The 13,722-nt window shown below is 36.4% G+C and overlaps 1 protein-coding gene across 2 annotated transcripts in view; it reads right to left on the minus strand.

The window, feature by feature from the left end:
- The window catches only part of PRKACB (protein kinase cAMP-activated catalytic subunit beta), a 126,038-nt gene that overhangs the window by 91,712 nt on the left and 20,604 nt on the right, over positions 1–13,722 (minus strand). The window lies entirely within an intron of this gene.

The raw sequence follows: 13,722 nt of genomic DNA on the forward strand, positions 1-13,722 counted from the left end.
TTTGTAAGATTTGCAAAAGTGAGATATTTTTAACTATAATTGATTAAAACTGCTGTCTCCTTACATTCCAACTTCTCCTCCTTCACACTCCCATTATGTCAGGTGTTAAGGAAGTGGCTGCAGGCATTTTAGAGAATTTGCTAAGGGGAAATTGAGATAGGAATATGTCAGTTTAGCTACAACTGGGAAGAGGTTTGGGAATTTTTCAATAAAAAAGAAATTACAAACTCCTGACTTGAACATATATGAGGAGAACATCCTTTTACATCTTTATAAATTTATGTATTACAGAAGTAAGACAATATTTAGATAGAAACATAATGGAATATGAAACAGATTGAAAAGAGCCATGAAATAAATAAAAATTCTTATTTAGAAAAGTGAATCACACGGTGCACCTGGGTGGCTCAGTAGGTTAAGCATCCAACTTCGGCTTGGGTCATGATCTCGCGGTTTGTAAGTTTGGGTCTTGCATCGGGCTCTGTGTTGACAGCTCAGAGCCTGGAGCCCACTTTGGATTCTGTGTCTCCCTCTCTCTCTGCCCCTCCCCTGCTCATGGTCTGTTTTTCTCTCTCAAAAACAAATAAAACATGAAAAAATTTTTAAATTCAAAATGATTAATGAATATTATTCATTCAAAAATTACTTAAGATTAAATATCATCAGGAAAACCTGAAATGTCCTGATATCTGATAGTCATATACGAAAGAAATCTGTCATAGGTGTTTCTTCAACCATAAAAAACATAGATGTGAGAACCAGAGGCTAGAGGTTGGAGTGGTAGACCTCACTATTTCATTGAATCTAAGACTATTCAGTTGTTTAAGAATCATCATTATTTTATTTACTACTAAGAAAGAAAAAAGGAAAAAAGTGCAGCAATTACACTATGAGGTAATGCTTTATCAGTTACAGTTTTTTTCTTTAGAACTACTTTAGACCTAGTTTGTCGTAACTTTCTATTTTATATCACTCGTGCACACACAAGATGAAAAAAACATTTATGTGGTTAAGGGATTCCTAAAACTCCTTCACATTCAGATTCTGACTCTGTGGAATCATTTTTTGACTCATAGTCATTATGGTGAGTTTTTAGACGAATATTGTCCTTTACGACATCAAGAATATTGTTCACGCGATGTTTCCTGCAGTGGTCTACTACCACCTCCTAGATTTTCTTCCAATATTTCTATTCTAATGTTTGTGCATGCATAGACAATTACAAATATGTCACAGGTATTGCCTGACAGACAGTAACTGTAGGATACCACCAAGTTCAGGAAGCATCCTAATTTCAGAAACAATAACATACAAGAAAAGTATGTATCCTGGAATTAATGAAAATAGTATCATCCTTAATTATCCGTTTGACGAATGTTTGCTTCCTGTCCCTGTGACTTTGGATGATGTAGAAATTTTAGTGCCCATGGAAGGGATACTCCTACCAAGAACACATAACAATGAACCCCTTGAACTAGAAGCTAAGAGTGTCACCTGAGTATTCTGGTCTCGTCTCCTCTTTGCACTAAAATAACAGGCAAAATAGGGAGTTATTGTTTCTGTTTGGGTGATTAGTTCTGGTTATCACTGAGACATAGGTTCTTGCTATAAAATGTGGGCAGAAAAGAATACGACTGCTCCTTGGAGATCTTGTGGAGTATCTTCTTATAATTTCCATATTGAGTTGTGAAAAACACATAGGTTACCGCAGCATTCCAATATAGGAAACACTACCAAGTTCTCAGTAACTCCAGAATGATGATCTAAACTACTATCCTTAAATAGAAGCCCTTCGAACTTACATGCTGGCAGACGGAACATGGAATGAACAGTGGAGAGGTTATATATATAATACCAACTTCCAGACAGAACTAGGATTGTAGCAGCTACCCATAAATACTACTTTGCTCTGCTATGTGTGTGCATATGGATGTGTGTGTATATATAAACACATCAATTTCCTTCTGCCCTTTCCCCAATAACTTTATATAAGGTGGTTAACTTAATAATTTAGCACCAGGGCAGCAGAAAATCACTGTGATCTAATAGCTGAGATGAGTATCATCCACAGATTGATTCAGGAGCTGATGGAATTTTACATCTCTCCCTTTGGGTAAAAGTTTGAATGTGTTTTCAGTTATACGAAAGATAGCAGCATTAAATTAGATGCAGTATACTGCAGTTGCCATTGTTGTGTGGAAACATCGGTAAAAGGGTATATATAAGTGACAAACAGCCAAAGGAGGGAACCGTATTGGATATTGCAAATTGGCTCATTCAACATCTTTTCCATTCTATAACAGTAGGAGAGGCTGGAAAGCTATAAAATATAATTCCTGGATTCCCTATTCTTAAAGTTTAGATGCAAATAAATTTCTCTCTGTTAATTGCACTTCTATGATATATAAAAAGTAGAAATGGGCCCTTTATTGTATATTTCTGATGGCAAGCATAGGTCATGGAAATAAGGTTTCCTAGAGCCAATATTTCAGTGACTTCTAACTCCAGGTTCTGACCATAAAAAAAAAAAAAAAAAAAAAAAAAAAAAATTGTGTCAGTACTGTAAGACAGGAAAGGACAGAGAAACAGAAAGATACAGAAAGAGAGGCAGATAAATCTAATAACATCACTTAAGGTCCTGGATACCACAATTCTTAAAGCCAGTTTCATCACTTGAACTTTCAATTTACTTTATTATTTTTTTTAATACGAAATTGTCAAATTGGTTTCCATACAACACCCAGTGCTCATCCCAACAGGTGCCCTCCTCAATACCTATCACCCACCCTCCCACCCCCCATCAACCCTCAGTTTGTTGTCAGTTTTTAAGAGTCTCTTATGTTTTGGCTCCCTCCCTCTCTAACCTTTTTTTTTTTTACCTTCCCCTCCCCCATGGTCTTCTGTTAAGTTGCTCAGGATCCACATAGGCGTGAAAACATATGGTATCTGTCTTTCCCTGTATGACTTATTTCACTTAGCATAACACTCTCCAGTTCCATCCACGTTACTACAAAAGGCCATATTTCATTCTTTCTCATTGGCATGTAGTATTCCATTGTGTATATAAATATAAACCACAATTTTTTTATCCACTCATCAGTTGATGGACATTTAGGCTCTTTCCATAATTTGGCTATTGTTGAAAGTGCTGCTATAAACACTGGGGTACAAGTGCCCCTATGCATCAGCACTCCTGTATCCCTTGGGTAAATTCCTAGCAGTGCTATTGCTGGGTCATAGGGTAGATCTATTTTTAATTTTTTGAGGAACATCCACACTGTTTTCCAGAGCAGCTGCACCAGTTTGCATTCCTAGAACTTTCAATTTACTTTAGAAAATTCTCTTTGCATTTTAGTTTCATTAAAAAAATTTTTTTAATATTTTTTATATCTGAGAGAGAGATAGAGAGAGAGACAGAGCACGAGCAGGGGAGGAGCAGAGAGAGATGGAGACAGATTCTGAAGCAGGCTCCATGCTTTGAGCTGTCAGCACAGAGCCCGATGTGGGGCTGGAACTCATGAACTGCGAGCGAGATCATGACCTGAGCAGAAGTCGGACGGCTAACCAACTGAGCCACCCAGGCGCCCCTTTTAATTTTTTTTTTTTAATATTTATTTATTTTTGACTGAGAGAGAGACAGAGCATGAACAGGGTAGGGGAAGAGAGAGAGGGAGACACATGTCTGAAGCAGGCTCCATGCTCTGAGCTGTCGCACAGAGCCCCGCGTGGGGCTCGAATGCAAGAACAGTGACATGAGGTGAGCAGAAATCGGATGCTTAACTGACTGAGCCACCCAGGGGACCCTGTGTTTCAATTTCAACTGGGTTTCTCCTTGCAACTGAAAGAAACTCATTTAATAATATTCCAAAAACAAGTACAATTTTTTGGATTATTCCACTTTTTAGTTTTTTGTTGTTTTTTTTTTTAATTTTTTTTTAACGTTTATTTATTATTGAAAGACAGAGAGTCAGAGCATGAGCAGGGGAGGGACAGAGGGAGAGGGAGACACAGAATCCGAAGCAGGCTCCAGGCTCTGAGCTGTCAGCACAGAGCCCGACGTGTGGCTCAAACTCACAGACTGCGAAATCATGACCTGAGCCAAAGTCGGATGCTTAACCGACTGAGCCATCCAGGCGCCCCTGGATTATTCCACTTTTTAGAGAAAGCAACTATTTCTGTAAGTAAATGACTTTTAAGAGCTGCTAGGTAATGACAGAAAGTGAGTTCCCACTTTCCTCAGTTGAAGAAATGAATAATGTAAGTGGTTTGAAAAACACCATCAGATTTTATAAGCATGATTAATTGTTGTTGAATAAGAAATAGAGGATGGTAAATGTGTCACATGTGGCTATAAGATGTTCAAAACATTATAATCTGGAAAGTTGACTCATAATATTATGTGAAACTGCTGTTTTACTATTGCTGCTATCCTCGGGTCTGCCTTGGGCTCACAGGTTTATCACTACCATTTTCAAACTTTTTTTTCACTTTTACATTTTTTTAAAAAACAGCTTTACATTAGGAACCCAAAGAAAAAGACAGCTCTTTTATATTTGTTTCTTAAATTTTGGTTTCTTTTCTCATCCTTATTCCCACCACCCAGAAATACTACTTATTGGTATTTTGGAATATTTGCTTCAAGTCCATTTTTCTGTTTATGCTTTAAAAAATTAAATAATTTTGAGTTTTGAATAAATTTGCACTGCATATAATACTAAAAGCTCTCCTGATTTCTATCCTCATCCTGGTTTCTCTGCTTTGGCTCTAAATTTGCGTGTAGCCTTCAAATCTCTTTTTTATACTTTTACATACACATAGCTCCACAGAAAATATTTATAGTACTATTTTTTTTTAAATGTACCTGAATGGTGTTATGTTGTACACATCTTTTTGCAAGTTACTTTCTTCAAAGGCACCATATTTTACTTAGCTGTTTCTCTGTTGATGGGCCTTTAGGTTATTTCTGTTTCCATTATTACAGGGAATGTAGATCTCCTCACCACCCCCGCCATCTCTCTTTCTATCTCTGTGTTTTTCCATTTTGTTTATTTCTCCTAAAAGTCATGATATGCCTCTGGTCGTAATTTCTTCCAGCTATCCTTTATACAAGCATTGGCCTACCATCTCAGGCTATAATTTTATAAAATCCCCAGCTATTAACCATTTTTATTTTAGTTTTACTGAGATAGATTTTACATTCCATAAAATTAACCAATTTGAATAATCCAGTTCAGTAGGATTTTTAAGGTAAATTTATAGTTATACAATCATCGTCACTTTTTCACCTTAGAACATTTCTCTTCACCTCTCCCAAATCCTCATGTTCATTTGCAGTCATTCTCCATTCCTACCACCAGCCTTACACTAATCTACTTTCTCCTTCTGCAGATTCTGTCCCTTTCATATAAATGAAATTATACAGTGTGTGGCTTTTGTGTCTCATTTCTTTCACTCAGCGTAATGTTTCTGAGGTTCACCCATCTTGTCACACGTATCAATACTTTCTCTTTATTGCTTACTTAATAGTACTTCATTGTATAGATATACCATCTTCTTTTTTTTTTTTTTTTTAATGTTTATTTATTTTTGAGACAGAGAGAGACAGAGCATGAATGGGGTAGGGTCAGAGAGAGGGAGACACAGAATCTGAAACAGGCTCCAGGCTCTGAGCTGTCAGCACAGAGCCCGACGCGGGGCTCAAACTCACGACTGCGAGATCATGACCTGAGCCGAAGTCGGCCACTTAACCAACTGAGCCACCCAGGCGCCCCTGATATACCATCTTCTCTATCACCGGTTTAGTTGTTTCCACTTTATGGTTATTATCATTTTTTTAACATTTATGTATTATCGAGAGACAGAGAGAGACAGAGCGTGAGCAGGGGAGGGGTAGAGAGAGAGAGGGAAACACAGAATCTGAAGCAGGCCCCAGGCTCCAAGCCATCAGCACAGAGCCCGATGCATGGCTCGAACGCACAAACCACGAGATCATGACCTGAGCCGAGGTCAGGCACTTAACTGACTGAGCCACCCAGGCACCCAACTTTATGGTTATTATAAATAATGTTGCCATGAACATTCATGTATAAGTTATTGTGTGAACATATGTTTTTCTCTTGAATAGATTTCTAGGAGTAAAACTGCTGGATGTGGTAATTTGGTGCTTAACATTTTGAGAAACTGACAAACTGCTTCCAAAGTGGCTGCACCATTTTACATTCCCACCAATAATGTATGAGCGTTCCAATTTCTCCACATCCTTGCCAAATGTCGCTTTTTTTTTTTTTTTAATACATAATTGTTTTTGCACATGTGTTAAATGTTTCTATTCAGGAGAAACCTAAAAGGGAAATTCCTGGGTCTAGTTTATACCCATTTTTAATTTTAATAAGTACAACCAAATCATCCCAGGAGTGCCCAATCCAATCTATACTCAACATGCTTGCTATACATGTGACTTGTTCATCTGTGCCCATCTGGAGAATGAAAAAAGACAGGTTATTTTAAATCACATTTCACTGACTACTAGTGAAGTAAAATATCTTTTCATATGTTGATTGATCATCTGAATTTCATCTTTAGTAACTTACCTATTCATATTTCCTTTCTCATTTATTATCTTTTTGTTGATTTATAAAATGTTTTTATTCTGGATATTAGTCCTGTTTTATGCATTGAAAATATTTCCTGCCAATCTCTTTTCTTAAGGAATATGAAACACTATCATTCAGAGTTCTACATAAAAATATTTCTCTGAGCTATCATTTAGAGTCTTATGCTCTTTGATTCCTGTGCCAAAGAGCTTAACTATACATCCTAAGAATACTTTTCATTGACTTACTGGAAGCCCTAGGAAACATGCATACAAAAAAGACCAAGTTGCCTTTCCTGGCTGGACATAAATTAATTCATTAATGTTAATTAGGTTTCCCTTTAGGAAATGTAGTAGGTTGTTAGTTGTAAAAAAACAAAACACAACCAAAAACTTACGTTAAGTGGAAGAAATCTAGAAAAACAAAACAAAACAAAACAAAAAAACAGAAAAGGAATTTATTCACTGGGCACATTATAGAATGGTTAGGAAGAATGGAAAACCAGGTAGAGGCAGAAAACCAAAGAAGGCAAGACACAGTTGAGAAGCAAACTACTTAGGATGCTGTCTATTGTGAAATGAACATTCCTCTCCAATGCTGATGGCAATACCACCAATGAGAAGCAATCTACTTAGGATGCTGTCTATTATGAATTGAACATTCCTCTCCAATGCGGATGGCAATGCCACCAATGAATGGTCATTGCTATACTGCTATATTCTCAATTCTACAGAATAATCTGTTTGATATTGCATTTTGGAGTCAAGCTCACAAGACTCACTTGCAATATTAGTTTCCTATTAAGACATTGCTTCTAATCAAACAAGTCAACCCTGGCCTGAAATTGAAATACATGGTTATAATTATCTCCAGGGACATAACTAGTCTTCTCTACTACCAAGCAGAAGTATTTTGATAGCTATCTTCCCAATCTTATATTTGAAATAAATAGGGGTGCCTGGGTGGCTCAGTTGGTTGAGAGTCCAACTCTTGATTTTGGCTCAGGTCATGATCTGAGGGTCCTGGGATCAAGCCTTGTGTCGGGCTCCACGCTGAGCATGGAGCCTGCTTAAAATTCTCTCTCTGTCTCTCCCTCTGTCCCACTCCCCCACTCATGCTCTCTCTCTAAAATAAATAAAAATGAGAAAAAATGTTTTTTAAAAAGCAGGAAATACAAAATAAAAATTGTTAGCAAATCATTCTATAGGGTCAGTAGAGATTTTTTACAGTAATTTTTGATATAATTAAGTTGTCATGGTTATATTTAAAACAAGAACCTCTCTGAAAAATATTTCAGATCTATTCTTTTTTGCCTATCAAGAAACTATTCGTTTATTCAACATTTCATGAGTGCCTACTATGCTACTAGTACTACGTGCTAGATTTCAATCTGAGCAGAAACAAATATTACAGTTCAGTGGGAAAGTTTATATTATAAAAAGAAAAAAAAGTGGCAGGATTCTACAAAAATATAACAGGAGACCTTAATCTAGTGTGGGAAGGTCAGAGAACACCTTCCTAAAAGCATAATGATTAAAATGAAATGTGAAGGATGTGCCAAAAAGTTAATCAGAAAAGGGAGATAAGATAAAAAGACTTCTAGACAGTAGATAGTATGGATAAAGGCCTTAAGGAAAAAAAAAAAAAAAGCAGGGTGAATTTCAGAAACTATAGCTTTGAAAAAAGCATACTTGCCAAGTAAAGTGTCATCAAAAAATTAGTAATCATGTATTTCTAATACCATAACATACTATTTATGTCCTTGGTTAATTCCTTTGGAATATTTCCATACGATCAAATAATAAAAGAAAAATTCAGTTACAGTAAATCTTCAATAATCCATACTAATGCAAGCTATTAATATAGATAATTCCAAGCAGGAAACAGCAGGCAAAATAATTTTGATTTAGTTTTGAATTAACCTGATACATTTTCCAATAGTGGACTGATTTGTTTTGCTAAAAAAACAAAATTGACTTGTAATATCTTAATATTAGCTAGCAGTACAGAAAAGAATTGTTTTGTGTATGACATACTTCTGAATACTACAACTTTGGGTGTTAAAGTAGTAACAATGCCAGTGCAATCACAGTAATAACAGTATCTTCTCATGTCTTAAAAGTACTATATGGTGTGACAGGAAGGGAAAAAAAAAAAATAACATAAAAGGAATCATGCCAAATCATGACAGGCTTTGCATGCCATGCTAGGAATAGATTCTGTTCTATATGCAATGAAGCACAATAAAAATAATTTTAAGCAGGAGTAACCAGATCAGATTTGGGAGATGGCTAAGAAAAATAAAGGTAGGGAGACTAGTTAAGCAACTATTTTATATATCCTGGAAAGGGATGATAAAGATCTGAACTAAGCTAGGCACAGTAAAATTGGAAATGAGGGGACAAATCATTGATAAGATCCAGTCATCAATGAGAGGTAGGCGAATAAGAAAAATGAAAGAATCTAGAATGACTCCTAGATTTCTGGCTTACATGACTAGGGAAGGTATCCATCTTCACCAAAATAGGGGATGTAGATTTAGGGAAAAGATAATTTCCTCAATTTGACTTTCTAGGAAACACATCCAGTAAAAATTAGCTATGCCTGGAGAAGAGAAGAGAGGTATGTGCTGGTCACAAAGATAAGAAGTAATAGGAAGTGATGGTATTTGGAGTAATTGAGTAAATAACTCTCTTGGGGAAACAGTATAGAGTAGGGAAACTCTACTAGAAAGAAAAAAGCTTATAGAGTAACAGTAGGATTACTGATGATGCTTGCCAGACATGGATGTGTATACACACACACACATACACAAACACACACAAAGGGGAAAGAAGAGAGCAGAATGTAAGAGCTGAAAATATGAGTAGGCCCTTTGAAGCATACCAAAGATAAAAACTGTAAAATATAAATTTGCTTACAAAAATCCTGAAGTTTTTATAAAGTTAAAGGATGAATAGGAAAAGTGTGTAACATAAAAAGCCAGAAAGGGTTGATAATGGCAATAGAGACATTTACAAATATTTCAACAGAAATATTAGCACAGAATGAGAACAAATTGTTTATTAAAAATATAAAAATTGCCAAACATCAGGTTCAACTTTGCTGGAAATAAAATTAATTTAAGTTAAAAATATGAGATGCTATCTTTTACTGAGTAAAGTTGTAAAAGTTATAATAACTCATTTTTGTAATGTTTCAGTGAAACACTCAGGTTATTTGTATAATTATGTCCAGAGGAAACATGTATTAGAAGTCTTAAAAAACAGACAAGAACATTAGTGTCAATACTTCATATTTTTTTCAAAAAAGGAACAGAAACAACTTAAATGTCCAACAATAGGAGCTGTCGTTTTTAAAAAGTACACATCCATACAATGGAACACTACATAGTCATACAAATGTGACTGTAACACCCACCAGAATGCAACAAAAAAGAAACAACTAAAAGTTGGTGAGAATGTAGAACAATGAGAACTCTCATACAATGCTGGTAGTAATGCAAGTTGGTATAACCACTTTAGAAAACTATGTGACCATATCTTAAATGTATACAATGGAATTTTACTTGCCAATCAAAAAGAATGAACTCTTGCCATTTGCAACAACATGGATGGGATTAGAGTGTATTATGGTAAACGAAATAAATCAGTCAGAGAAAGACAAATATCATACGATTTCACTCATATGTGGAATTTAAGAAACACAACAGATAAACATAGGGGAAGGGAAGGAAAAATAAGATAAAAACAGAAAGGGAGGCAAACCATAACAGACTCTTAAATACAGAAAATAAACTGAGGGTTGCTGGAGGGAAGGTGGGGGGGGAATGAGCTAAATGGGTGATGGGTATTAAAGAGGGCATTTGTTGGGATGAGCACTGGGTATAATATGTAAGTGATGAATCAATGGGTTCTACTCCTGAAACTAATACCACACTGAATGTATTAACTAACTTGAATTTAAATAAATAAATAAACAAACAAACAAACTGTTTGACCATATCTATTAAAGCTAAATGTCCACACTAGCTATATACTCTATAGAAATGCATACATATGTTCACCAATATATATGTACTAGGAATGTTTATTGCAGCACCATTTATAATAGTCCTGAAATGGAAACATCACACTCCAACAGAATAGAAAAACTATAACATTAAAAAAAAAAAAAAAAAAAAAGGAATATTACACTGCAAAGAGAAAGGACAATTTCCAAGAGTACATGATGTATGATTACATTTCTACAATAGGTGAAACTAATTAACGCTATGAAAAGTAGAAAGATGGTTACTATAGAAGTGGAGAGTTAAAAAATCAGTTTGGAGCACCTGACTGGCTTAGTTGGTTGAGTGTCCAACTCTTGATTTCAGCTCATGATCCCAGGGTTGTGGGATTGAGCCCTGTATTGGGCTCTGCTCTGAGCATAGTGCCTTCTTATGATTCTCTCTCCCTCTGCCCTTAACCTGCTGACATGCAATGTGCTCTCTTTCTCAAAAATAAAAAAATAACCCCCCCCCAAAATTAGTTCTATATGTGTTATTATTTAACAAACATAACATAGTGAAGGTAAAAACAAACAATTCCCTACAAAATAATATCTGACTGCATGGAAAAATTCATGACATAAAAAACAAAAACAAAGTGTAAGTCAGTATGTTTAATATGGATGGCAGGTTAGAATACTGGTTAAAAGTGCAGGCTCTAAGGTAAAGACTACCTGGACCTCAGGTATGTGATCTTGGGCAAATTACCTAACGGCTTCAGTTTCTTCACCTGCACATGGGGTTAATAAAACTACAGACCTCATAGGGTTGTGAGATGGATTAAATAAAATAAATCAGATTAAGGCATTTATAATAGTGCCTGGTACATAATAAGCACTATATTATTATTATTATTATCTCATTTTTTCTTAAACTTCATCCATATATTTATCAAAAAAATATATTGGACAAAAAGTAGTAACAGTGTTCATCTGTGACTAGAGGGATTCTGGTTGAGACATGTCTTCTCTTTTTCTTACATATAAGTAACGCTGAGTGGAACTTTTCATCTTAATAGTGATGAAAATTCCTTTGTTGAGAAAAATAATTTGATAAGTTCACTCTAAGAAAACAAACAAAAAATCACGTGTTAGACTGGGGTTTCTGTGAAAGAGACAAGTTTCTCTGCAAATAAGGAGGTGAGAAGGAATTGGATGTTCCAAATGAAAATATCCGGAAGGGAGAAAAGTGACCAGGATGGAATTTTGTTCTAGAGAATGGTCAAAAGAGAAGACCTCTAATCAATACTGCAATCAGAAGGACATTTGAGAAAAACTTTAATAGAATTAAGTTGTTTACCTTTTGACAAATTATATCAACTATCCTGAATTTCCTTTAAGAAATTTTTAGTCAGTTGCACTTTGCTAATAACTACATGCTTTTGTGTGAGGGATTTCTTTTATGAAATGCTCAGAGGAGATCCCACCTGAGATTTTTTTTTTAAACTAAGGATTAGTCCTAAACCATACCTCAGATTCTATCATTATTGTAGAATTAAGTGAAGAGATATGCTAACCATAACTGTCCAACTATTAGATGAAAAGTGCTAGGAATGAACTGGCATTATATAAAAAATCTCTAGGTGTACACAGGTTTGCTAATGATGGAAAAAAAGTGCCCCAGAGTGTCCCCTGGAAAGAAGGACATAGGCAGTTTAAACTGTGATTGAAGGCAATGGTTATTACTGTCTCTGTGAAGCTGGGCAAGTGATAGAATTTTTCTGTATTTCAGTTCCTTCATTTGTGTTTCAGTTGTCTAATGCTATGTAACAAACACCAAAATTGAGTATTAAAACAATAACCGTATTTTGCTCACAATTCTGTGATTCAAAAAGTTGGATAAGGTAGAGTAGAAATGCTCATCTCTGTTCTACAAGGTCTGGTGTGTGAGCTGGTCGCTCGAACAGCTAAGGATGGCTGGAATAGCCCAGCTGAGGTCTAACATCTGTCATCTCACTTCTCACTGTTGGTTGTGTCAGTCACTCATCTGATTTCAGTTGAAGGATGGGCTCACTGAAAGGTCTAAGAAAGCTTCATTCACTTGTCTAGTGCCTAGGGACTACTCCCCATGGCTAATCTTTCACACTCTCACTCACCTTTTATCCTCTCTTTCTCTCTCCAAGTGGCTAGTTGGGCTTCTAACAGCATGCTGGTCTCAGAATAGCCAGACTTGTTACATAGCATCTGGCTTGTATGACAGCAGAGGCTGTCAGTCCTCTCAAAGGCCTAAGACTAGAATTGACCCAGTATCACATCCACCATATTTTATTGGTCAAACAAACACAAGCCCAGCCCAGCCCAGATTCAGATGGGAAGGGTGGTGAAAAATTTGCACCCATCTTTACTGTCACAGTCTGCCCTCTGGCCATATATTATTTACACTCCTTCATTTTCAAAATATATCCAACCCCTCCCAAGGCCCCAAAAGTCTCATTACACTACAATGTCAGCTCAAAGTCCAGGGCCTAATCTAAATCAGGCGCAGCTGTAGATGAGGCTCCTCAGATCCAGTTTCTTGGTTGCAGCTTCTCAGGTACACTTCTTCTAATCTGAAGACATGTGGACTAAAGGTACAAGTTAACTGTCCAACACACACCTAATATACAGTGGTGAGGAAAGAATAGGAAAATTGCAATGGACACTCCCGTTCAAAAAGGGAGTAAACTAGAGGCACGTAACAGTCATTGGGCAATAGCCATTCTGAAATCCAGTGGGGTACATGTCACCAGTTCTTTAATTAGTCCTGGCAGTGGTTCTCCATGTCTCTTAGCTCTACTCTCTGGCTTCTTGGCTGCATCCTCTGAGTCATCCTTCATTTTCCATAAGAAATGGCGTGTTTAGAGCTGAACAGCTTCTGAGCCTGCATCCTTTTCGCAGGAGGTTGAGAGGTCAGAGGCTTCTTTTCATTATGAACTCTCTCTGCCCCTTTTAATCAATGAGATACAATTTCTGTTAATACTCTGTGGGTTAGGGGGTGGGATCACAATGGCAGAGTGGGATGAGCTCGCCTCCTCCCATGGACACACCAAAATCTGTAACTACATATAGAACAAATATCTCTAAGAATGAACTGAAGACTAGC

Source organism: Panthera pardus, unplaced genomic scaffold, assembly GCF_024362965.1.
Source record: "Panthera pardus isolate Hobbes unplaced genomic scaffold, ASM2436296v1 HiC_scaffold_11, whole genome shotgun sequence".
Classification (NCBI taxonomy): Eukaryota; Metazoa; Chordata; class Mammalia; order Carnivora; family Felidae; genus Panthera; species Panthera pardus.